Source organism: Hyperolius riggenbachi, chromosome 4, assembly GCF_040937935.1.
Source record: "Hyperolius riggenbachi isolate aHypRig1 chromosome 4, aHypRig1.pri, whole genome shotgun sequence".
Lineage (NCBI taxonomy): Eukaryota > Metazoa > Chordata > Amphibia > Anura > Hyperoliidae > Hyperolius > Hyperolius riggenbachi.
The window spans coordinates 158,293,510-158,319,332 of record NC_090649.1 but is presented as its reverse complement, the minus strand read 5'-3'; the positions used below and the strand labels follow the sequence as shown (position 1 = coordinate 158,319,332).

At 41.4% G+C, this 25,823-nt stretch overlaps 1 protein-coding gene across 2 annotated transcripts in view; it reads left to right on the top strand.

The window, feature by feature from the left end:
* KCNAB1 (potassium voltage-gated channel subfamily A regulatory beta subunit 1) overlaps positions 1 to 25,823 on the top strand; it is a 555,572-nt gene that overhangs the window by 178,162 nt on the left and 351,587 nt on the right. The gene's annotated exons all lie outside the window — the stretch shown is intronic.

Sequence of the window (25,823 nt, the reverse complement as noted above, 5' to 3'; positions counted from 1 at the left end):
TAGTGTTATATGTTGCTCAGGTTTGTATGGTTAAAGAGAACCACGTATGTAGTGTTATACGTTGCTCAGTTATATATGGGTAACGTGAAGCCATGTATGTAGTGTTATATGTTGCTCAGGTATATATGGGTAAAGATAAGCCACGTATGTAATGTTATATGTTGCTCATGTATGTAGTGTTATATGTTGCTCAGGTATATATGGGTAAAGATAAGCCACGTATGTAGTGTTATATGTTGCTCATGTATGTAGTGTTATATGTTGCTCAGGTATATATGGGTAAAGATAAGCCACGTATGTAGTGTTATATGTTGCTCATGTATGTAGTGTTATATGTTGCTCAGGTATATATGGGTAAAGATAAGCCACGTATGTAGTGTTATATGTTGCTCATGTATGTAGTGTTATATGTTGCTCAGGTTTATGTGGGTAAAGAGAAGCCATGTATGTAGTGTTATACGTTTCTCAGGTTTATATGGGTGAAGAAAAGACATGTATGTAGTGTTATATGTTGCTCAGGTGTATATGGGTAAAGAGAAGCCATGTATGTAGTATTATACATTGCTCAGGTTTATGTGGGTAAAGAGAAGCCATGTATGTAGTGTTATACGTTTCTCAGGTTTATATGGGTGAAGAAAAGACATGTATGTAGTGTTATATGTTGCTCAGGTGTATATGGGTAAAGAGAAGCCATGTATGCAGTGCAGAGCCGTTTCTAGGGAGTGTCTGCAACACCTCAACCAAATAACTGTGTGTGCTAGGGCTCAAAACAAGAGCAATTATATGGTAGAGGAAGAAAGCCCTTAAAAAATAGCACCTCCCACAGCAAAATTTGAAAAAGTATAACAAAAATCTTTATTCAACATTGGGTATATTAATAATCACAGTACTGATGATTCAATAAAGAATAAAACCATTTAAAAACCAAGCAAATATTCCAACATGATCCCTGCTGCATATGAAACAATCACTCTAAATGCAATATATTGTACAATGACACAATGCTGCTGTCAGATATAAAACCCCACAGTAGGCTCAATATTGAGGCCAACAGGGGGAGAACCCGGGTTCAGTATACAACCTAATGTGATGCAGGACCAATAAACAACACCTGTGCAATGGGAAAAAAAAACACGAATAAATATCGTATATATAAGATTATGAAATAAAGTGCACAATTGCTATCCAAGTATACAGTATTACTAGTGATAAGATGCCTAGTAAAAAATTAAGGCAAAGGAGCAGCCCATAGGAAAAAGAGCATAAAGTGGAGTAGTGCAAAAAATAGGAGATACTTAGCCCAGAAAAGGTGAAGTCAATCTCAGCAGCACAGCAGGGAACAAGGAATCCCCTCAGAGGACAAGATCCCACTAGTTCCGCGAGAGTCACCTCGCTTAATCAGCAGTATAGGAACTCCTTTAAGTGAATGAATGCATGTAACTATACAGATATGTGCAGTAGACCTAATAGAGGAGAAACAGAAGATGTAAGATGGACAGGGAGAGCTAGATGTAGAATAGGAGCAATGCTTGCAAAAGACGCATAGTAGTCAAAGAAGGCATAGTGGAGGCGCACATCCAAAATGCAAAAGACTTCAATGTACCTCTCTCCTTCAGTATGTGGTACTGTAACCTGTAACTTTTTATGAAATAAAGTCTTTTGCAATCTGGATGTGCGCCTCTGCTTTGACTACTGAACCACTTCACAGGAAAGCTGCACTCAGAGAAGAAGAGTTGGCTGTAGTAACAATGGTGAGAGTAATCAATAGATGTACTGTAAATCATGAAGAATCTTTAACGTTATCTTCTTAAAGCAGAAGGCATTTGCAGGTCATCATGAAAATCTCAGACCTCTCTATCATTTTTATGCAACATAGAACATGCTTTAACAATGCAGAAAAAGCAACAGGCATGTAACTGATCTGCTAAGAAACCTGGGATCTGTACCCATATAAACCTGAGCTAGGTATACCACTACATACATGGCTTCTCTTTACCCATATAAACATGAGCACCATATACCACTACATACATGGCTTCTCTTTACCCATATAAACATGAGCACCATATACCACTACATACATGACTTCTCTTTACCCATATAAACATGAGCACCATATACCACTACATACATGGCTTCTCTTTACCCATATAAACATGAGCACCATATAACACTACATACATGGCTTCTCTTTACCCATATAAACATGAGCACCATATACCACTACATACATGACTTCTCTTTACCCATATAAACATGAGCACCATATACCACTACATACATGACTTCTCTTTACCCATATAAACATGAGCACCATATACCACTACATACATGACTTCTCTTTACCCATATAAACATGAGCACCATATACCACTACATACATGGCTTCTCTTTACCCATATAAACATGAGCACCATATACCACTACATACATGACTTCTCTTTACCCATATAAACATGAGCACCATATACCACTACATACATGGCTTCTCTTTACCCATATAAACATGAGCACCATATACCACTACATACATGACTTCTCTTTACCCATATAAACATGAGCACCATATACCACTACATACATGGCTTCTCTTTACCCATATAAACATGAGCACCATATACCACTACATACATGGCTTCTCTTTACCCATATAAACATGAGCACCATATACCACTACATACATGGCTTCTCTTTACCCATATAAACCTTAGCAACATAGATTTTCACAGATGACATTTATCCATTACACTGGACTTTTATCTACAATTGCAGTGGGTTAGCTGAAAGGCAGAAAGCGAGCCCGTGAATAGCCTCTTGGACCTAAGCAGGTCTTTGCACAGTACATCTGAAGCAATACATGTTCTTGAGGTGGTAAAAGACAGAATTACATGAACTAACTATTCCACAAAAATAAAAAAAAACAGCTTGGTCTTAACCTCTTGTGCTACGGCCTTTTCCATAAGACCATCGGGAGCATTATTTCGTCAACAAGTAATAAATGGGTTTTTCTCTTTCATTAAATGTCAAGTCATTCCCAACAAATAAAGAAGAATAATGAGCAGTAATTCAGTGCTGAGCCCGTGGTGGACCCTAAAGATTTCACATTACACTTTTCTCCAGTTGTAAGCTCAGCAAGGTCATCTATATATAATGAAACCTATCACCGTGGACATCACTCTACAGTCTACAGAACAATCAAATGTAGAGAGAAGATGCAATAAAGTTGCCCAAATCCCTGGATCATAATACTGTATGGGGTAGACAGGCTTGGCGTGTAATTTCACTGCTGATCATTCAAGCTTAGTAGAAAGTGAATGCTCTACTTGACAAAACCTCTTTTATGCATAGTCAGGGTATTTGATAGAGGCATTAGCTGAATTGTACTAATACTAATGATGATGAGAAATGGTGTGGGAACCTGGATTTTCATAAACTGGGATGATATATAGCTGGAGAACCCCATCTCACCCTAGCTAACTGATCAGTTCAGTCAACTGATAAAAGGTCCATTAGGTGCATTTTTTAGCTCATTCCTGTAGTCATGACTACCATTTAATGGAAAACAGAATTTCACTTTTGAGCTCAGGCCCACCTCCTGGCCTACTTATTCCTGAATAACCTCTTATGTAACCGAGTAGAGCCTATCCATAAGACACATAGGCCTCGATTCATCAACACTTAGCAAATTTGTTAACAACAATTTGGTAAAATACCGAATTTGTTAACTTCATTTCAAGATTCATCAAAGTTATCTACAGCTGTTAGCGAACATTCGTTAACGATTCGGTAACGATTCGCTAAAACGGAAGAAAGTGCAATTCATGAAAAAAGAAGTGGGCGTGGTTTAGCGTTACATTTAGGATTAGTTATCTCCTTCACTGCTCTGTCGTTATTCCTGTCAGATCATTGCTGACAGAGAAGATGGAGCCATTTGAAGTGGTTATGTATCAGCTGAGAGTGATTCAAAGGCGCAGAAGGGCAAGAATAAGGTCTGCAACCATATACATTTGTAAGAGAATAGATTTATTTGCTATAACACGACATCTGCATTTCTCTTGAATCATCTTGTAAGAGAACACAGGCAGTGCCAGGGTTAACTAATTTTGCTAGCTGCACTATAATTTTTTAGAAAAGGCTCCTATCAAATTGTGGGATTGTCCCAACCACTTCCAGAATCCTGGTCCAGGTGTTAAGCCCTATTCAGAATGTTGCTACGTAGTGCTCAAAGGACTGCCTTTTACCCACAATTCCATGGGAATCTTATGGCCTTGTGTTAAATTACCGCTGTAAAATGGAAATAGCGACACGTTACCGAATGGTTACCGAATTGTTATCGAATTCACACCGAATGAGGAAAAACCTTGATGAATACAACTAGAAATCACTAAACTTCGAATTCGGTAATTTAACAAACTGGAAAAAGTTATCTCAAAGACAATGATGAATCGAGGCCATAGGCCTCGATTCATCATTCTCTTTGAGATAACTTTTTCCAGTTTGTTAAATTACCGAATTCGAAGTTTAGCGATTTCTAGTTGTATTCATCAAGGTTTTTCCTCATTCGGTGTGAATTCGATAACAATTCGATAACAATTCGGTAACCATTCGGTAACGTGTCGATATTTCCATTTTACAGTGGTACTTTAACACAAGGCCATAAGATTCCCATGGAATTGTGGGTAAAAGGCAGTCCTTTGAGCACTACGTAGCAACATTCTGAATAGGGCTTTACACCTGGACCAGGATTCTGAAAGTGGTTGGGACAATCCCACAATTTGATAGGAGCCTTTTCTAAAAAAAATATAGTGCAGCTAGCAAATTAGTTAACCCTGACACTGCCTGTGTTCTCTTACAAGATAATTCAAGAGAAATGCAGATGTCGTGTTATAGCAAATAAATCTATTCTCTTACAAATTTATATGGTTGCAGACCTTATTCTTGCCCTTCTGCGCCTTTGAATCACTCTCAGCTGATACATAACCACTTCAAATGGCTCCATCTTCTCTGTCAGCAATGATCTGACAGGAATAACGACAGAGCAGTGAAGGAGATAACTAATCCTAAATGTAACGCTAAACCACGCCCACTTTCTTTTTCATGAATTGCACTTTATTCCGTTTTAGCGAATCGTTACCGAATCGTTACCGAATGTTCGCTAACAGCTGTAGATAACTTTGATGAATCCTGAAATGAAGTTAACAAATTCGGTATTTTACCAAACTGTTGTTAACAAATTTGCTAAGTGTTGATGAATCGAGGCCATAGAGTGCAGATATTCTCAGGCTTTGAGGTTCCCTTTCTAAAGCAGCTAAAACGCCAAACGCCACTGGCTCAATAGAAGTGAGATCCGCCAGATACATGCGTACCAGTAAACAATCACTCTAAACGCCTTCATTGTGTGCATGTGATCTTCATATATGACTTGGAATGATATGGAATTAAAAATAAATAAAATTGCACCTCCTTCCTCCCCACCCCCGTGGACTCGCGTACCCTTACTCTTTAGGGACAGTCACACAGCCACAGGTCACAAATAGATCTGCCTACTTGCTAGTGACCAGCCACTCATCCAGGAGGAAGCAGGGACCAGGAAAACACACAGGCAAATAGAGCTCTGGCAAGCCAGCTCCTTCATGTGTACGGAGCACTGACAGCCTGCAGTACTGCTACAGGACATCAGGTGTCATCACACGGTGGTGACGTGTTGATGACATGACGTCTGACGGAGGCATCCCAGGAGGAGTCAAGGAAGATGATCGCGCTGGTAATCTTCTTTCCTCTTCCATTTGGCTACACCATGCGTCACCAGCTCTCTAGCAGTTATGTCCTTCTGCCTGCACCCCCCTTCTTCTACTTGCCTGTCTGCGCCCAGGGTGGTAGCCCTACCTGCACTGCCCAAGAAACGGCCCTGATAAGAACAGGACTGGATATGCATGCAAGTATGAATTTAGTGATTTTTTTTCTTGTAGTTAATTAAATCACTTTGCACGTATCTGCTCTAACTTTAACTGCTTCACAACTGAGGGGTTTTACCCCTTCAGCATCCGAGCAATTTTCACCTTTCAGCGCTCCTTACATTCATTCACCTATAACTTTATCATTACTTATCACAATGAAATGAACTATATCTTGTTGTTTTCACCACCAATTAGGCTTTCTTTAGGTGGGACATTATGCCAAGAATTATTTTATTCTAAATGTGTTTTAATGGGAAAATAGGAAAACATTTGGAAAAAAAAATCATTATTTTTCAGTTTTCGGCCATTATAGTTTTTAAATAATGCATGCTACTGTAATTAAAATCCATGTAACGTATTTGCCCATTTGTCCTGGTTATTACACCATTTAAATTATGTCCCTATCACAATGTTTGGCGCCAATATTTTATTTGCAAATAAAGGTGAATTGTTTTCAGTTTTGCGTCCATCCCTAATTACAAGCCCATAATTTATAAAGTAACAGTGTTATACCCTCTTGATATAAATATTTAAAGAGTTCAGTCCTTAAGGTAACTATTTATGTTTTGTTTTTTTATTGTAATTTTTTTTTTATTTAAAAAAAAAATGGTAACAATTGGGGAGTGTGGGAGTTAATGAGTTAATTTATAATGTATTTGTATATGAAAAATGTTTTTGGGTGTAGTTTTACTTTTTGGCCACAAGATGGCCACAGTAATTTTTTGTAAATGCGTTGGAAGTTCAGGGAGGCTGGGGGATCACAATGAAGCAGCCGATCATTGCTGGGGGGCAGAGATCAAGAACGGGAAAGGTTTTTCCCGTTCATTGATCTCCAGACGAGCGGGCGGCGGCATGCACGAGCACGGGAGTGCGCGCACGTGTGAGCGGGAACGCGGACAGCGGCGCCAGCAGCAGGGGGTGCGTATATCTACGCTCTGGGCGGGGAACTGAAGTCCAAAGGAGCGTAGCTATACTGTACCCGGGCGGTGAAGTGGTTAAAATGAAATCGATTTTTTGTTGCTCATTATAAAAACGTATTCCACTGTGATTTGCAAGCTCTACAACAATAACCATCTCATACACAGCTTCCCTTCACCTACTGTCCTATCCCTTAAACCTTTAAGCCTTGTACATATGCCTTAGTTAAGTCGGCTGAGGTGGCCGATAACAACTGCTTTAGCCGACAATCAAGCGTGTGTACGGCAGGCGGTGACCACCTACCCTCTAAGCAATCCGCTGGATGGATCTACTCAACTCCAGCGATGCCGATCCCATGACAATCTCATTGTTTGCAATGCTCCCCCACCTGCCCCGTGATGTTATGCATGCACCGCTCACGGTCCCTCTGTCGCCCTCCTGCATAGCAACATAGCGCGTCCTCCGCTACACAGCTGACACGCGTTCTGTTGTACTGCGCCACAGAAGATGCTGGCACTACATAAATCAATATTAATAATATTCCATTTGGATCAGTTCACTAAAAGCATTGAATCACTGCACATTACATGCTGTATGTACCTGTCACCTTCTCCCTTAGAAACGTTCTCTTGTACACCGTTTCAAGAGCAGCCGTAGCAACCTGCCATACCAGTAATTATACGCTAAACATGTGCCTCTATGGAAGGGCCACAAGAGCTGACCTTTTTCAGGGTTCCTTCTTTTCATGCGGTGACATCTTGAATAAATTACTGCTATGTAGATAAAGATGGTTTTCAATTAGAACAAATTGCTTTGACCTCTCTGAAATTCTGGCTGAAGCATTTTGAACGTTTGTGATACGCAAGAAAGAATTTTTTTTTTTTTTTTACAGTTTCCAAGGAAGGGGATTAATATCCATGTCAAGTATAATGACAAAAACGTTCACGATTCATGTTTGTTCTTTGTTTAAATGTCCATAAGGCAAAGTGTTATTTAATACATTGCGTTGCAGACCACAAGATTTCCCTAAGGAAATCTTCGGTCACGTGCAGTGATATGAAGTGTGCTCATTTTAAATAGCCACTTGTGCAGGAGATTAAATGATAATAAAAGACAAACAGGTGCCTCTCACAGTTCTTCTCTGGTATTTGGATGTGTGAGCCCCCTGGGTTTAGGGGGAATCTTAGGACATCCTTTCTGAAACCTATAACTGCAACAGCCAACTGTAGATGCTTGCACACCATTGGTATAAACCCTTTACAGTTGTTATATTACTGGCAGCTTTATAGTACAGCAAACCTGAACTGAAAATACTGTATAACTGATGAGATAAACAATTGTATCTCTAGCCCTACTTCTAAGTAGGACTTTCCTAGAACCCCAAAGTCTTATTTTGTGTTTGAATGCTTATAATTTAAATTTAACTATGTGTGGATCCCTGCTACGCATATCTACGCCTCTGTAAACTTCACTTGCAGATCAGGGGCGTAGATATGCGTATTTATTTACTTACCAACCATGTTCGCGATCCCAGGTGCGCTCCTGTTCACTTATGTCGCAATCCCACCACCGATCTGTGATTGGTGAAAGGCAAACGGCTGTTCCCAAAGCCAATCACAGTGCCTGTGATGAATGAAAGCCGGCGTCAGTGGGATGTTGGCATTTGTTTACAAAGTGAAAGACTGGGCTAGTGAACACCAAGAGTTCTTCCGAGCGCTTTTCATATCGCCAGCGCTTTGAAAAGCATTTGGCTACTGAAACTGTGAGAAATCGCAGAAGGACAGCCGCCTCTACTCAGCGTGAGGCGGCTGTCTCCGTGAGGGGCTTGGCGGAGCGCGGAAAAACAGCCGCCTCTACTCAGCGTGAGGCGGCTGTGAAGGGCATGGTGGAGCGCGGAGAAACCGCAGCGTCTGACGCAGCGGTTAGAGCACATGACCCCGTTACAGAAACACCGCAGAGCGGTGCTGGGGTGGCTGGGACGCATAGTCCGTCCAGATTCAGAATGACGCGCGTGCGGGCAGAGAGGCAGGACCTATATGGCAGCCAGAAGAGGGTCAACTGACCGGGCTGGTCAGCTGACAACTCGGCCCTCTCTCATTGGTCCAGCACTTAGGGAGGTGCTGGAGAGGTTGTGTGTATATATACTGGAGGCTGGTCATTCTGCTGGTTGTCTGGCGTTGCAATCACATTGTGGTAGCACTCAGACCTGAGTCAGATCCTAAAGTGTGCCGGGACCAGCTGGAGCTGTAATCCTACACTTAGTTAGATTCTGTTGATAGTTTAAAGTACTAGTTTGATTGTGATTATCTGTTATGACTTTCTGCCTGCCTGACTACTCTCCTGAACTCTGATCCTGTACCTTGTCATTCTGATACTCTGTTGCCGAACCCCGGCTCTTCCTTAGACTCTGCATCTGCCTTCTGATTTTGTACCTCGATATTTCTGATACCCTGTTGCCGAACCCTGCCTATACTTTAGACTCCGCCTCTGCCTTCTGAATCTGTACTTTATCTGTCCGTGTGTTTATGACCTGGCCTGTCCGACCTCGAGAACCGACCTTACTGTTTGAGGCGGTTTCCAGTCCTGGTAGTGACACTCCCCTTTGAGTGTCACTCTCGTTCCTTCTCTCAGCCTGACTCCTCCTTCCGGGAGAGTCTAGAAGGAATTGTGCAGGACTCCTTACTGCTCTGAGGCCCAGCCCTCTGTATATAACTGTTTGCACCAAACACTCTTACTTCCCAGGTGACCAGAGGTTAGCTTATATATCTGATTATCGGTGATACTGCAGATCATCTATAATCTGGTATATATCTGTATTCCCTGTGATACTGCAGATCACCGGTAATCAGATCCTCTCTCTGTGTTACACCGATCGTTACAGAAACCCGTTGAGGGTGTTCTCACAGCAGCATTGTGATTGTTCTAAAATTGTAAACCTGCTGCATGCAGCATTTTAAAAAAAATACATAAATAGTTCCCTTAGGGGCATTTTTTTAAATGTCATGAGGGTATATTATTGTTATTTTTGTAAACAAATGCTTGCGATTATTAATATAGTATAAAAAACTAAATGGAAAAAAATACTCTATTTCCAATTAAAATATTATCGCCATACATTGTAGTAGGGACATAATTTAAAGAGACTCTGAAGTCTCCCTAAAATGAGGTTTTTAGTTTAAAAACCTCATTACCATTATTGTACCACATAAAACACTGCAGAACCGCGGCTGAAAACCCCCTCGATCACCCCAAACTCACAGGGGTACACAAAGGCAACTTCCGCATAGAGGCAGCGTGGCTCTGCCTCTATGCGTGTCAATCAGCGCGGATCGCCGCCTCTCCCCGCCCCCCTCAGTCTTCCTTCACTGAGAGGGGCGGGGAGAGGCGGAGATACGCGCTGATTGACGCGCATAGAGGTATCAGCAAAATCCACGACCAAGAAAGTGGTGGATTTTACCTTTCCTGTACCCCCGTGAGTTTGGGGTGATTGAGAGGGTTTTCAGCCGTGGTTCTGCGGCGTTTTAAGAGAGACTATAATGCTAATGAGGTTTTTTAAATAAAAACCTCATTTTAGGGAGACTTCAGAGTCTCTTTAAGTGTTGTAATAACCAGGACAAATGGGCAAATAAAATTTGTGGATTTTATTTACAATAGCACATTTTATTTTCTTCTTTAATTCATACCTGCCAGCAGCGTAACTAGAACTCACTGCCCCCCCCCCTTACAAAACTATGGCTGGGGCCCCCTTAATCAGGCGCCTCCCCCTTGCTTTCTGCACAGGTAAACTAAGAACCAATGATATTCAATTGGATAGTGCACACTTGAATGTATTTTCCCCATGCAGATAAAAACAGACAGCAGTGAGGCAGTGTTCACATTTTCTCTATTAATTACATTAGCTTCTGTGATAAAATGTGCATGTTTTTACACGCACACAAGGTGTGCAGAAAACTCATACAGAAAAACAACGGAGGAGTGTGCTCCCAGCCTCAGCTTACTACACTCACTCTGTCCATCTCTGATGGAGCAGAACTGTCTTTGCAGACTTCCCGAGACTACAGTACAGAGCACTGGGAGGGGTAGAGAGGTTGGGGGCAGGGTGTTGTACATAAGAACCTGCTGCACATTGAATAGGGACTGTCTACAAATCTTTGTCTGCAAAACTTTGTATGATTCCTTATCAATGGCTAGGCAGATGCAATCATTAGAACAATTGTGTAGAGAGCAGAACATTTTTTTCTCTCCGTCCCCTTATGCTGGGAATACACAATGAGTTTTTTTGGCAGATAGATAGCTCGATAGATAAATTCCAACAGGTCCAATCTGATTTCAATCCTTTTTCTGATCAAGTGATTGAAAATCGATCAGAAAAACTATTGGAGAATCAAACGTCCAGTAATTCTACCGAAAAAACTCATTGTGTATTCCCAGCATCAGTTGTCAGTCTCTCAGGACAGGGAAATAAACTTCTCCCCTTCACAGGGCCCCATGCATCTTCTGGGCCCCCTGCGGATGCATCCCTTGCAGAGTCTATTGTTACGCCCCTGATCCCTGCACTTGGAATTGTTTTAGTTTATGACTTGTAGTTATAGGTGAGTGTTATGCTATAGTCTGACTGAAGATAAATTGTTGTTTATTTACCTGAAATATCAACCCTTACAGTAAAAAAGAAACAAAGACCTATCAGCTTCAACATGAATGAGCTGGCAAACCACTGCCACAGACCCACCTTTGTGGAACACAAGCGTGCTAATCCATTACCTACCAGCATGCAAAGCACACTGCGGGTGTCACTGAAAGAAATCCTGCTATGACCATAGAAAGTCAGTCCCTGCACAGCCCACTGTTCTTCACCACTTGCTTTATTCACATCTGAGATACAGATAAATATAAAATCACCCATTCGGACATCTGTTCTTAGCCACCTCCATGTATTTTGTCGAGGAATAACTGAGACCAGATCCAGTCCTCTCAGCTGTTACCTTTACTTTTTCTACAGGTCAATTCACTAAACATCTCATAATAAATGATCGACTGGGCATGTGCAATGAATGTCTGCATAAGCCCTTCATTCTACTGAGCATGCTCAGAGAACAAAAACTGTTGTGAATTGACCCTGCTGTGTGTTGCACATCATGTTATACTAACTGCACAATGAGAGGGTATGAAAAGATGTTGCAACCTCTCATAAAGGTTGGCAACAGGGCCGGTTCTCTGATGAGGCACTTGCATCAGGCACAGAGATTACGGGGCAGCATGTTTGTACTGTGTGTTTACACTTACAGCATGCAGTTAGAGTAGGAGGACAAGCAAGAGGAGAGCGAGCGAGGTGAAGAGGTCATCCTTGGGGGAAAGCAGCTTGTTGTGCTGTGTGAGGAGTCTGTCAGTAAATGAGGTGGGGAGGCAGGATAGCAGCAGTGTTTCATTTGAATTGTACATCAGAAGGGAGGAGGTGGCACTGATGTCCTGACTGAGGAAGAATGGAGGATGGCTGACTGGCTAAGGGTGAGCAGTTTGTTTGTCACAGACTCACAGCCAGCCAGTGTGTTATTGTGTTAAGCTGCAGCATGTCATGTCTCAAGTTATTGCATATGCTCCTTTGCTGACTGAGAACATTAAAAAGAAGCGGTGTAAATTGTCAGGCGCTGTGCGCTCATTCCAAACTGGGAGGGGGGGGGGGGAGGGGCGCATCCTCATAAGTTTGCCTCAGGCAGCAAAAAGTCTACAACCGACCCTGGTTGGCAAGCAGTTAAGACTAGCTCCATGCTGGGAGGGGCTCATATTTAGTTTGAGTAAATGCTGCTATTCCCCATGGAAAAAAAGACATTATCATTATGAAATGTGTGTAGTGGGGTAGGATCATGTTCGGTCAGCCATGGGAGTTATTAGAAACCTTTTACACTATATCCTCCGCCAACCAATAAGCTTGTAGCCAAATTACTTGTGCGGAGAGACATGTTGTACTAAATCATCACAGATGCAGAATAACTGGAACTAGTTTTATCTACAAGCTTCAGCAGCTCTCCATATTAGGCAGTACTTCCCTCCATGTGTCCAGCATGCATAAACAGGAACCAACAACACACAGCAGTACAGATCATCTTATGAGGAATGCAAGTAGCTCATTGCCATCTACAGGCCAGATATTTACAGAGACAAGTACAGCTTTGCTTTCCAAGTTATTATTTTATTCAAACCTAATACTTTTCTGCTGTTCACTCTTCACCTATTTGCGACAAGCCTCTTCTCATAAAACCCAATCACTGGGCAGAAAGTTCAAATACAATAACCCACTTGTACACCTTTTGCTCTAAATTAGTTTTGGCGGAGTAATAATTAATGCATGCAGTTATTTATTTCCCTGGCCTGTGTAGAGCACAGACGTGTGTATGGCATGTACTGACCAGAGGAGAAAGATTAAAGAGATTACTGAGAACTGTACTGAAGTCCAGTCTTGGCACAGGATTCTGAAAAATATATAAATCTCTGTGGTGGTGACTGGAGAGCAGCTGGAGGTACATGGCATTGGGCTCCCTGTTCTATAAATCGAACAGAAAAAGGCAAGAAATTGTACTCTATTGATCTGTTTGAAAACAGCATTATCAATAATCTCACATCAGACTTCAAATACTGAAATTTGAATAAAATGAGAAGTCTGCGGCATAATCTCATGCCTGTATATTATATATTTTCTGAAAGCGTACAAGATAAGACCGAAAATGGGAAACTTTGCAAATCAGCTCATCAAAGGTAAACTATTTTAGTAGAATAGCCCATTTGTCATTTCAGATTTGATTCTTTATCTTCAATTGACATTATACACTACACAGTGTATTTAAAGGGAAGTTCTACTTTCTTTGTAAAAATTTGATTCTCCTTTCTCCCTGTTTCTGTTGGATATACTGTGGCTTTCTAAGCACACAAAAGCAAAGTATCATTACTGTAGAATCTCGCTATCGTAAACTCTGATATAGTAAACCTCTGGCTATAGTAAAACCAGTCCCTGGTCCCAACCATGTGCCTGAAGGAGTATGCAATGTATGAAGAACTCTGATAAAATAACTTCTGATATAGTAAACTACTTGGCCAGGTCCCCTAGTTTACTATAAAGGGATTCTACTGTATTATTTATTTAGCACCAACGTCTTCTGCAGCACTGTACAGAGTATATAGTCTTGCCACTTAAAGCGGAATATAACCCTGCATTTCAACTTCGCTCTAAAACATTATTTACAGCATATTATATGCAACCAGCATTTTTTTTACTAGACCAGCATTGGAAGGGTTACACACAGAGCTTTAAAGTTCCGTGGAGAGAAATGCAGACGCATCCGAAGTTTAGATAGATACATTTAAGTAAACACAATGTAACAAGTGGTGAATGTTACACACTCTCTGGCTGTCCTCTAGCTCCTGCACAGTCAGAGCGTGTGAGTCACACTCCACACTTGTTACATTTGTTTACTTAAAAATGTATCTATCTAAACTTCGGATGCGTCTGCATTTCTATCCACGGAACTTTAAAGCTCTGTGTGTAACCCTTCCAATGCTGGTCTAGTAAAAAAAAAATGCTGGTTGCATATAATATGCTGTAAATAATGTTTTAGAGCAAAGTTGAAATGCAGGGTTAAATTCCGCTTTAAATGTCCTTCAGAGAGGCTCACAATGTAATCCCTGACATGGTTATATGTCCATCATAGTCTAGGGCCAAATTAGGGGGAAGCCAATGACCTTATCCATATTATTTATTTTATTTTTTTTGGGGGGGGGGGAGGTAACTGTGTGCCTGGAGGAAACCCACACAAACACTGGGAGAACATACAATCTCCATGCAGATAGTGCCATGGCTAAGATTAAAACCGGGGACCCAGGGCTGCAAGGCGAGAGTTCAAACTGAAATTAGATTTCTGTTAATTCATGCAATGGTGAACTAAAGGGTTTAGGTTATTCTCAAAAAAGTGGGCTTAACTTGTAACTGTCTGTAATTATATAGTTTTATCATATTAGTCAATCTTAATTATATTTAAAATTATACCTGGCCATTAGTACAGGCGTTTATGCCCCAGGCAATAGCTACCATTGTCACCAGAAGATAGCTGGCTAAGCTACTTTTAAACATGGTATTGTCAGGAAAAAAATGCGTATAACATCACACAGCAGCCTCAGATAAGTATAACATTAATACTTCATTGTTCACATATTATTTTAAAGCCCCAGTTCTAGCCTGGGTTTATAAATGTGTATTGTGTGGGCTGTATCATTGTTTGCAATGCACAACATTTGGCTTTGAATCCATTCTTGCATTATTCCATTATATTGCCTGGCTGGCAATATAATGGAATAATGACGTCCCCACCCGCCACTTTTCCCAGTCCCACACCTCCCCCGGTCAATACCAACCCACATTACTTTTAATACTGGAATTTACACATAACTAGGCAGCTTTACCTGGCTTCTGTGCTGGCTGGCCTGGCTTTCTGATTGGTGTGCTGGCCTGATGCGAGGTTGTCTGGCAGTCCACCATAGCGTTCCCTGACCTTTTAATGGAACCCCTCCCATGCTCTCATGGGCCTCCCATTGAGGCCCCACAGCTCCCTGCTTGCCACCATAAAGGCATCATAGCACCCAGAATGGCACCATAACACAGAGTATGCCCACATAAATGCCCTGTGTGGTGCAATGCTGGGTGCTGTGGTAACTGTTGGGTGTTGTGGTGGAGAAGGGGGAGAAGCCCGGAAGAGAAGATATCTGCTCAATCTGAAGACCAAGTGGCCAGAGGTGAGTACTGCCACCTGCTGCCTGGGGGACATCCGGGGCCCCACAGAATAGCTCCAGGGCACGTGCCACTGATTTTTGGGGCTAGCAACGCCCCTGTCTGAGCCTGTGGTACACACACACGCACAGATGCAGAAACCTGAGACTTTATTAAGTAGGTTGTGTGTTACTCAGCTTTGCTGTGGCAGGTACTAAACACAGCTCGGTGTACTGCACACCTCATGCACATTTCCAATGTATTCTTATTCTTCTTGGATATTAATGATCTATATAGTGTCGCACTGTTTCTGTGTTGCTATGACAATGCTAACTACTGAGATTTTTTTGTTATTTCTGGGTATTTAATTACTTGACTTTCAGTTTCCAATTCTCTGACCGCAGCCAAAAATTACTTAAGCCAATCATTACCCATGTACTGCTCAGCGAAGCAGCACCTTTAGTGTCGCCCAGTCCCTCATTAATATGGCAAAAATTATTGTTGGCAACTACTTATTTGTATACAGGCGCTGGTTATTGCTTTGTTGTTTACACACATTTATCACTGCACTCTGGTTCCTTGTTACATTCCAAAAATATCCAAGTAAGATAATTGGTTTCAATGAAGATTAGACTGTAATAGGGTAATTATACTATGGTCATGGCAGGGATTAGATTGTGAGCTCTTCCGAGGGAGAGTTGATGACATTAGTTCATGTACTCTGTGGAGCATTCTATACAAATGTGTTATAATAGGCCTAGAAATGCTGGCATTGTTATTTCTATAGGAGTCAGCTTTCTGTGGGAGAAGTAAGAAGTTAGGACTTAAAGAGACTCCGTAACAAAAATTGCATCCTGTTTTTTATCATCCTACAAGTTCAAAAAGCTATTCTAATGTGTTCTGGCTTACTGCAGCACTTTATACTATCACTGTCTCTGTAATAAATCAATGTATCTTTCCCCTGTCAGACTTGTCGGCCTGTGTCTGGAAGGCTGCCAAGTTCTTCAGTGTTGTGGTTCTGCTATGAACTCCCCCTTCCGGGCCCCTCTATGCACACTGCCTGTGTGTTATTTAGGATTAGAGCAGCTTCTCTCTTCTCTCTTATCTTTTGCAAGCTGGATAAATCGTCCTCTGAGCTGGCTGGGCTTTAACATACTGAAGAATTATAGACAAGGGCAAAGCTGTTTGCAGGAAGAAACAAGCAGCCTGAAATTTCAGTGCATGAGAACAGGGGGAAAGAAACACACAAATGATCTCTTGAGATTCAAAAGGAAGGCTGTATACAGCCTGCTTGTGTATGGATGTTTTTTCTACGTGTGGACATACTGTACATCAACCTACTTCCTGTTTTGGTGGCCATTTTGTTTGTTTAAAAACAAACTTTTTAAAACTGTTTTTAACCACTTTTAATGCGGCGGGGAGCGGCGAAATTGTGACAGAGGGTAATAGGAGATGTCCCCTAACGCACTGGTATGTTTACTTTTGTGCGATTTTAACAATACAGATTCTCTTTAAAGCTATGCATGATCCCTGGCCTGGCTACCTTCCATAGAAGGCTTTAGTTATCATAATGATATCACAATGATTTCCAATGCAAGCTATTTCTATCCACTGAAAGTGCTTACTTATGTTGAGAAGAGAATCTTGCTTGACTCCTTCTCATTTGAGCTCCTACAGTGGTAGATCCAATAAAGTAATGAATAAAGATGAAACAACAGAGGCACCAAAAAGATTAAAATCAACTAAATTAAAAACAATAGAAACTGTGTAAAGTAGACCTTACCTCCCCACAAACAATTCAGCAAAATACTGTCATGAAAATTCTTTATCACGTACTCCAAAAATTGTAATGCATTTCGTGGAACTCAGACCACTTCTTCAGGCAGTGAAAAACAGGAGCAGCTGATGAAAGCCGATAACAAGCGTGGATTTCAGCAGCCCCTCCTACTTTTCACTGCCTGAGGAAGTAGGCTGTGTCACACAAAATTCATCGCAGTTTTTGGAGTACGAAATAAAGAATTTTAATAACAGTATTTTGCTGAATATTTTATGATGAGGTAAGGTCTATTTCACCCAATTTCTATGTTTTTTTTTCTTTTTGGCTCCTCTGTTGTTTTATCTGCATTCATTGCATCAAGTCCACCACTGGTGGAGGGGTCCCACACTTGTGAGTATATCTCTGAACACATTCTTTAAAAGTTTTTTCAGTCTGGAAAAACTACACTATAGTGAACTCTCGATCTTCTTATAGATCCAATAAATAAAGCATTCAACTTGCACCTGAAGCAAGGAACTGAGAGTTATTTCAGTTTCTTACGCATCGTTGTATATTTTCCCACCCATTTGACTTGGAAATTCCCGTAGACAGCTGTGAGGCTGCCAACCAGCTTTGTAACTAAAGCCACCATCAGACCAAGTGGCTGCTGAGGATTCAGCAGTATCTGGCCCCATGATTGACTCAATTTTAGTTACAGTAAGAAGTATAAATCCTAAGTTCTCAACACATGGCATGCCTACCCCAGGGGTACTTTATTGTATTAAGTTTAAAAAAAAAATATCAACCATATACAAATAACCTAAATAAGGTCTTGTTCATATTATAAGCAGTTTCGCTTATTTTTCCTTAGAAGCGCTTATTTAATGTTAGGTATGTGAGTGTTCTCACATAAGCGATGAGCTTTCTATCCAATCGCAAACGCGGCTCCTGTACCATTTCTAGAGCATTTGCAATTCAATAGAAAGTATAGCAAAATCGCTAAGCAATTGAAAAAGCGATTTGAAAAGCGATTTGCTGAGCTCTTTAATGAATAAATACATAATATTCATTTTCACGTCAAAAAGTTCACTTCCTGATTGACATCAGGAAGTGAACAAAACATCGCTACACAAAAGCACTTAGAATAGCACTTTTCTAAGCTCAAATCCCTCTGAAAGCACTTAGAAAAGCGCTAACAAAAACACTCACAAAATCGTTCAGCGTTTGTGATTGCGCTGGCGATTTATTATGAGAACAAGGCCTTAGTGTTTGTTGAAACATATTTACACAAATTCTCTATGAAGCACTTCTAAGCAATATGTATGTGTCAAGGGGTACTTGAGAAGATGTAATTCCCAACAGGGCGTTAGTGGGCAACACAGTCATTAGAGGTACACACTGTAATAATATTGAGAAACACCAATATAAATAATAACTCATATACAGTATGTAAGAACTACTAAAGTTTTTAGTGCACTTTACAGTACAGCTCTGAGCAGAGTGGCTGCCTTTGAAATAGACTTGAGAATCACTGGGGTTCTACAATGATTTTGCTCTCGGGCACCCTAACTTTTAGCAGTGTCCATTAAGGCTGGTCACACACTATACAATCTTGATTTTACAATCTTGTCCAATTTTCCAATGTCTATGTTGTATAAGGGTTGATAAGATTGTTTAGGTAAGCTATACTACAACATGTAAATGGTAAGATTGTACAAGAATGTATAACGAAGAAAAGTGTATGGTGAGACCAGCTGTAGAGTGGGGACCTGAACTTTCCAACTATAGGTGACCTATACATTTGCATTACAGAAATCTTGCAATACAGAAATCACCATGGGGTAGATTCACAAAACTCTAGTAAAACAGCCCTGCACTATTTGCTTAACGTGCAGTATGCTAGCAGCAGGTGCGTTGACAAAATAGCGGGAGTTACGCTATGTGTGCCGCTCACATTACGTATACAATGTAAACACCAGTTACATTTCTATGCACTTGTTATTCAGGGACAATTAAGCTCCTGTTGCTACTTATGAGGCATAAGGCCGTACTTGTTATGTAGGATTGTGATAGCCGCACTTATTTAGGGACGCAGATGATGTTGTTGTTGTTACATTTGAGGCTGCATTTGTTACGTCAGAACATAATAGTACATGGGAAAAAAAAGAGATGTGTGCTCTGACCAGGTTCACCTGACTATATACTGGCTGCCTAATTGTCTATCGACTAATTAAAATAGCCTAGCATATGCTGGTTGCATCTGCCTGCCAGAATATGCAGGATCTAAAACCAACTCACTGAAGCCTGGGGGGGGGGGTTATCCACACTGCTCCCCAAAGGAAAGACTACTTACCATTCGCATATTGTCCTCAGGTGCAAGATAATGCATGTCCTGGGAGCAATGCAACCAGCATTTGCTATGCCATTTTAATTAGTCAAAAAAACAATTAGGCAGCCAGTATATACGGTAGTCAGGTGAACCTGGACCGAGCACACACCTCTTTTTGATTTTTCTCCATGTGCAGTTTGTGATTCTTCCTTTCTGAGGCAGTGGGGTATGTGTGTGTGTGTGGAGGGGGGGTGCTGATGGTTCCCCCAGTGGTGGCAGCACTTAGAGAGCCTGACTGCGCCTTCCCTTCCCCCCGCCTCACAGTTTGGTGTGGATGCTCCCAGGACATGCATTATCTCGCACTTGGGGACAATTCACAAATGGCAAGTACTCTTTCCTTTAAGGGGCAGTGCGGATGGTCCCCCCTGGGCTTCATCCAGGCCTGGGGGTGGGCTGTCTGCATCTCTCTACTCCCCCTCCTGGGGGGAAGCTGCGGCACTCCTGGGAAGTGGATGCTTGTGGGGTGTCTCCTCTGCTTGCCGTTTTCTAGGGGCATAGGAGGCCTACATGTGACACCCCTGTTGAGATGCAATGGATTTGCGTGGGCCAACTCCTGCAGGGAAGGCGGTGAGTTAGTTTTAGATCCTGCATATTCTGCCAAGCAGATGCAACCAGCATTTGCTAGGCCATTTTAATTAGTCAATAGACAATTAGGCAGCCATTATATAGTCAGGTGAACCTGGACAGAGCACACACCTCTTTTTTGTTTTTTTTTCCATGTGCAGAGCATGATAGCTGCACTAGTTAAAGTGACCTCATAGTAGTTCACTGCTTCCCTATCTGCTTGTAAGGTTGCACAGTAGGAAGCCTTTCTTCCTCAAAAGTGTTGGCTACTGTCACATGCAGGACTCCGCTGAGCCCCAGTAATTCCTCACAGTCAGATTACAATGTAAGTATTCATGCGGACAACAGGTGAACTTATAACAGGGGTAAAGGGAGGGTGCAGTTAGTGTGGTAGAGGAATGGAAGGGTTGGGTAAGAGCACAATAGGCATAGGAGAGGAGTAGGATTGGCTTTGAAACCGGGAATTCAAGCCAAACTTCCAGAGATTGTTGTATGGATACGAGTACGAGCAGGGGCGTAAGGCCCCTCAAACTTCAATTGTGTGTGTGTGTGTGGGGGGGGGGGGGGGATGGCGGGCGGGCCAGGAGCAATCGCCATGTGGGGACTGAAGCCACATGGTCATTGGCTGGCTTCAGGAATGTATAACCCTATGCTGGTTGCCGCTCTGTATTTGTTATGTATAGGATTACTCCCCCAGTTCCTGGGCCCACCCAAGACCGCTGGAGTCCCAGGGGCTATAGTTAAGCCAGTGTATATGAAGCTTCTCAAAGACTTGCCAAAGAGCCACTTGACACACAGTTACTCCCCTGAGTACAAATGAATTTGTGACCATACCCACAGCCCACATCTTCCCACCTAACCATGCATGCGCATATGCTGATGTATGGTGAGGGGGATGGGGGACACATGGGCGCGTGCCAGCTGCTGCCTGTACTTCTATGCCAGGAAGTACAGTCCACAAAAAGAAATGTGGTGGTTTTTTACACATTTGGGGCGGAGCTTACTTTTTTTTCAAATCTTCAAGAACATTATAAAAAGGATGTAAAAGATTCATAGAAGGCAGCCTTACACTTTATAGGCACTGTGTCAATTTAGGCATAGGTATGTTTCAATATGTTCAGAGCTTTATTTAATCCCAGGTAAGCTGTTACTGTTTAAAGCAAACCTGAAACGAAAATAAACGTACAATATAATGAACTGTATGTGTAGTACAGCTAAGACATAGAACATTAGTAGTATAGAAAAGAGTCTCAAATATTTTTCCAGTACAGGAAGAGTTAAAAAAAGTTGGTTGTTATCTATGCAAAAGAGCTTCTCCAAGCTCTTCAACCAACTGGGTCAAATACAGTCCTGTTTTCTGAAGCACTTAAGCGTCAAGAAACAGTGAGAGACAGCTTGAGATAAGGATTTACTGCAGGAAAGTTCAGGTGGTCATTATGTCTGCTTTGTTTTATAGTTTAAAAGACAGAGTGTGCTTTTAAAGCTGCAACTGTGACAGAATTATGAAATGTTATTAAAAAAAAAACTATAGAAAGTTTGAGACACTTTTCTTTGCTACTAATGTTCTATTCCTTATCCGTACTACACATGCAATTCATTGTATCATAAGGGTTTTTTTTTCTTCAAGTTTGCTTTAAGGTCTACTTTATTTATTAGACAAGAAGTTACAGTGATAACTGAAGGTATTGGTGCGATTCCATTGTTAATGAAAACCTGTAACTAAAAAAAGTTCCCCTGGGGGGTACTCACCTAAGGTGGGGGAAGTCTCCGGATCCTATCGAGGTGTCCCTGTCCTCCTGTGTCCCACGGCGGTCTCGCTGTGCCCCTCCGAACAGCGGGGATGTAAATATTTACCTTCCCGGCTCCAGCGCAGGCGCAGTATCGGCTCTCCGCTCGAAGATAGGCGGAAATAGTTGATCGCTGTCAGGCCGCTCTACTGCGCAGGTGCAAGTCTCCTGTGCCTGCATAGTAGAGCGGACCCGACAAAGAAAGGCTATTTCTACCTATCTCTGTGCTGAGAGCCGCAACAGCGCCCCCGCTGGAGCCAGGGAAGGTAAATATATCAATTGTCAGGCTTGTCGAGCCAGGATTGGGGGGCGCTTTGGGGGAGCCAGCGCTGGATTGCCTGCAGCTACAGGGAGGGGGAAGCCTCATTGGGACCCTGAGGAACTTTTTTTTTTGTTACAGAGTCTCTTTAAAGGAGAGGACAGAGCAAGAATTTCACTGAAAGTCATAACTGCATACCGCATATCTTCGTATTCACTAAATACACTGTACTATGAGGCTCAAGTTCTTGTACTTGTCGCCAAGTGTTATTACAACATATAAAAGGTCAATTTCTTCCCCTTAAGAAATAATCAGTTCTTTCTAGTTCTGGATTACTATTAAACTGTTACAACACCACACCCAAAATCTAATTTTCCTTTGTAATTAGCATATGCCCCTCTAGCATAAACTGCTCAAGGCCAAGAGCTCCTAACAGCAACTGCTATCTTTCTGCAGTACCTTGGAGAGCTTGTGTTCCATTTACAGAAGATAGGCATTAGCGGATTAACATCTTCGCTGCTAGAGCAGCCAGGCTCGCCATGTCCCCCATGGCATTTAAGGATTTAAGTAGAACTCTTCAAAGACATTGGCCCATTACCAGATGTCCCTAAAGCGTGTTCTGTGTTAACTATTGTATTTTCTGATCCATTGACTAATTGATTCCTTGGCTGCCGTGCCTGTATACTCAAAGAAGCATTTGTTTTATAATTTAAGATACGGTTAGCTGCATTGTGAGAGTGGACCATAAAAGCTTTCATGCCCATGCATTATATTGAGAAGCAGCCATCTGGGAACGTAAATGTCAGCCTAATGAATTCATAACACTTTACTTAGAGGTCTTACTGGTTTTACCCAAGTTTGATCAGGCCAGACGTATCCTATGGTGCACGGTTTTTGTTTTTCTGAAAGTGGAATTAATATAAAGATGTCAGCCAAGCATATTGCAAAGTCACTGCAGCAGGGATGGACAAAGGCGCTGCCTGGTGAGTTGGGTGCTGGGTGATACAGTTAGTAAAAATATTGGTAATCTGTTCTATTTCTATATCAACAAGAAAGGTTGGACAAACTGGGTTTATTTATCTTGGAACAGGTGACTAAGAGATGACCTGATTAACATGTATAAATACATCAGAGGTCACCACAAAAGCTTGGCAGATTAACTTTTTGTCCCCAGGGTTGTGCAACGGACAAGGGGACATGATCTGCGTATGGAGGATAAAAGTTTCAGGAAGTAGTTCTGGCAAACTTTTTATATCTGCATTTAGAGCGGGCTTGGGTACTTTCTTTGCATTGAAGGGCATCCACGGCTATAATTACTAGGTAATTCCCGGGTGAGTTGATCCAGGGATTTATCTGACTGCCACCTGGAGTCAGGAAAGAAATTTTCCCTTTAAGGCTAATTGGCCCAGGCCTCATAAGGTTTTTCGCCTTCACCTGGATCAACTGGGATATGTGCAGGTTCAGGATGGTTGTTACCCTATGTTACCCGGTGCCCATTCTCACACTAGCCCTCCCTCCTAATGCATAACACTAACCCTCGTTTTAATGCCTAACACTAACCCTCCCTTCTAATTCCTAACACTAATCCTTCCTCCTACTGCCCAAGGCTTGGTTCACACTGCAAGGAAAAACCAAAAGGCCATTTTTTACATTAATAGTTTCTGCTCACCTTGTCAATCTGGAATTGATCCATTTGGGTAACAGGAACGCAATTATCTAACCTGCACAATTTTTCTGGATAGCGTATTAGTTTGCCATAGATGGAAACCCATCTGCTCTAGGCTCAAATTGGACAAAATACCATCAGAAACATATGAAAAAAATAGGAAATAACCATTATACAGAATACCTGGTTAAGTCATGGTAAACCAGGGACTAAAAGGAACCTAAATGCCCGCTTACTAAAAAGAAAACCTAAGCTAAATATATTAAAGGGCACTGAGTACTTAGGAACTTGAATTGACTGTATATATTTTGTGTGCCTTTGAGGAAGTGGGCTTTCACTGTGAAACACCTAAGGCCAGTTTTTCTGCTGTCATTTGGAGACTCTGCATATTAAAGAGAACCTGAACTGAGTAAAATTATTTAAATTAAACACATGAGGTAACTTCAAATGAACATTACATAGTTACCTTGCCATCAGTTCCTCTCAGGAACTCACCATTTTCTTCTTACAGTGACCCCTTCCAGTTCTGATAACTTTTTGTCAGAACTGAAATATATCAGTTGCTGTCAGTTATATATCAGTTGCTGTCAGTTACAGCTGAGAGGAGAACTGATGTGTCTATGTTTCTCTATGGCTCAAGTGGGCGATGTTACAGTTTAACTGTGTGCTGACCAAGAAGCTGTTATGGGGTAATAGCCATTTTCAAAATGGAGGACGGAGAATTCCATTGATCACAGTGGGCAAACAGGATGCAGGAGAGGAAAAATAGATTGAGGAGTAGACTACACAGGAGGTAAGTATGACTTGTGTATGTTTATTTTGACTTTTAATTTTCAGTTCAGGTTTTCTTTAAACCTGAATGTTGTTTTACATTGTACCTAAAACAAGGATTAGGCAAGAATAACATATCTCAAATAACAATTATTGTCTGGGCTCCTAAAAACCCAAATGTATGAATTATTTGGCTTAATTCAACATTTTAAAACAAACTTGATCTAAAAACAAACTCTCAAGATATAACAAATAGTATGTGTAGTAGCAATAGAATACAAAATTGTCCTGGTGTCTCATATTATTCTCATTGTAATAAGTTAAATTTTGACTGTGGAATGTGCACAGCAGCCTAAAACCTGGTTCATTCAGCCCCTAACAAAAATAAATAATTAGCACAGTCACTAAAAGCACTCAGACATTTTTTGCTCAGCCAAATAAGTGTTTTGCTTCTATTCACTTATCAGCACAGAGTCTAAATTTGATTTTCTGTTCTCAACCAATTCATTATATCATATATTTTTTTTCGCTTCAGTGTCTCTTTAAAGAGGAACTCCAGTAAAAATAATGTAATAAAAAAGTGCTTCATTTTTACAATAATTATGTATAAATGATTTGGTCAGTGTTTGCCCATTGTAAAATCTTTCCTCTCCCTGATTGAAATTCTGACATTTATCACATGGATTTACTGCTGGCAGGTGATATCAGTGGAGGGAGATGCTGCTTCCTTTTTTTGGCAGTTGTAAACAGCTGTTATTTCCCACAATGCAACAAGTCTTCCACAGTGTGATGTCAGAACCATGGTCCTTACATCACACTGTGGGAGGGGTTTCACCACAATATCAGCCATACAGAGCCCCCTGGTGATGATCCGTTTGTGAAAAGGAAAAGATTTCTCATGGGAAAGGGGGTACCAGCTACTGATTGGATTGAACTTCAATTCTTGGTTACTGTTTCTCTTTAACTACCAACATAGGTACTATAGTTGCATCCCATTCATGGTT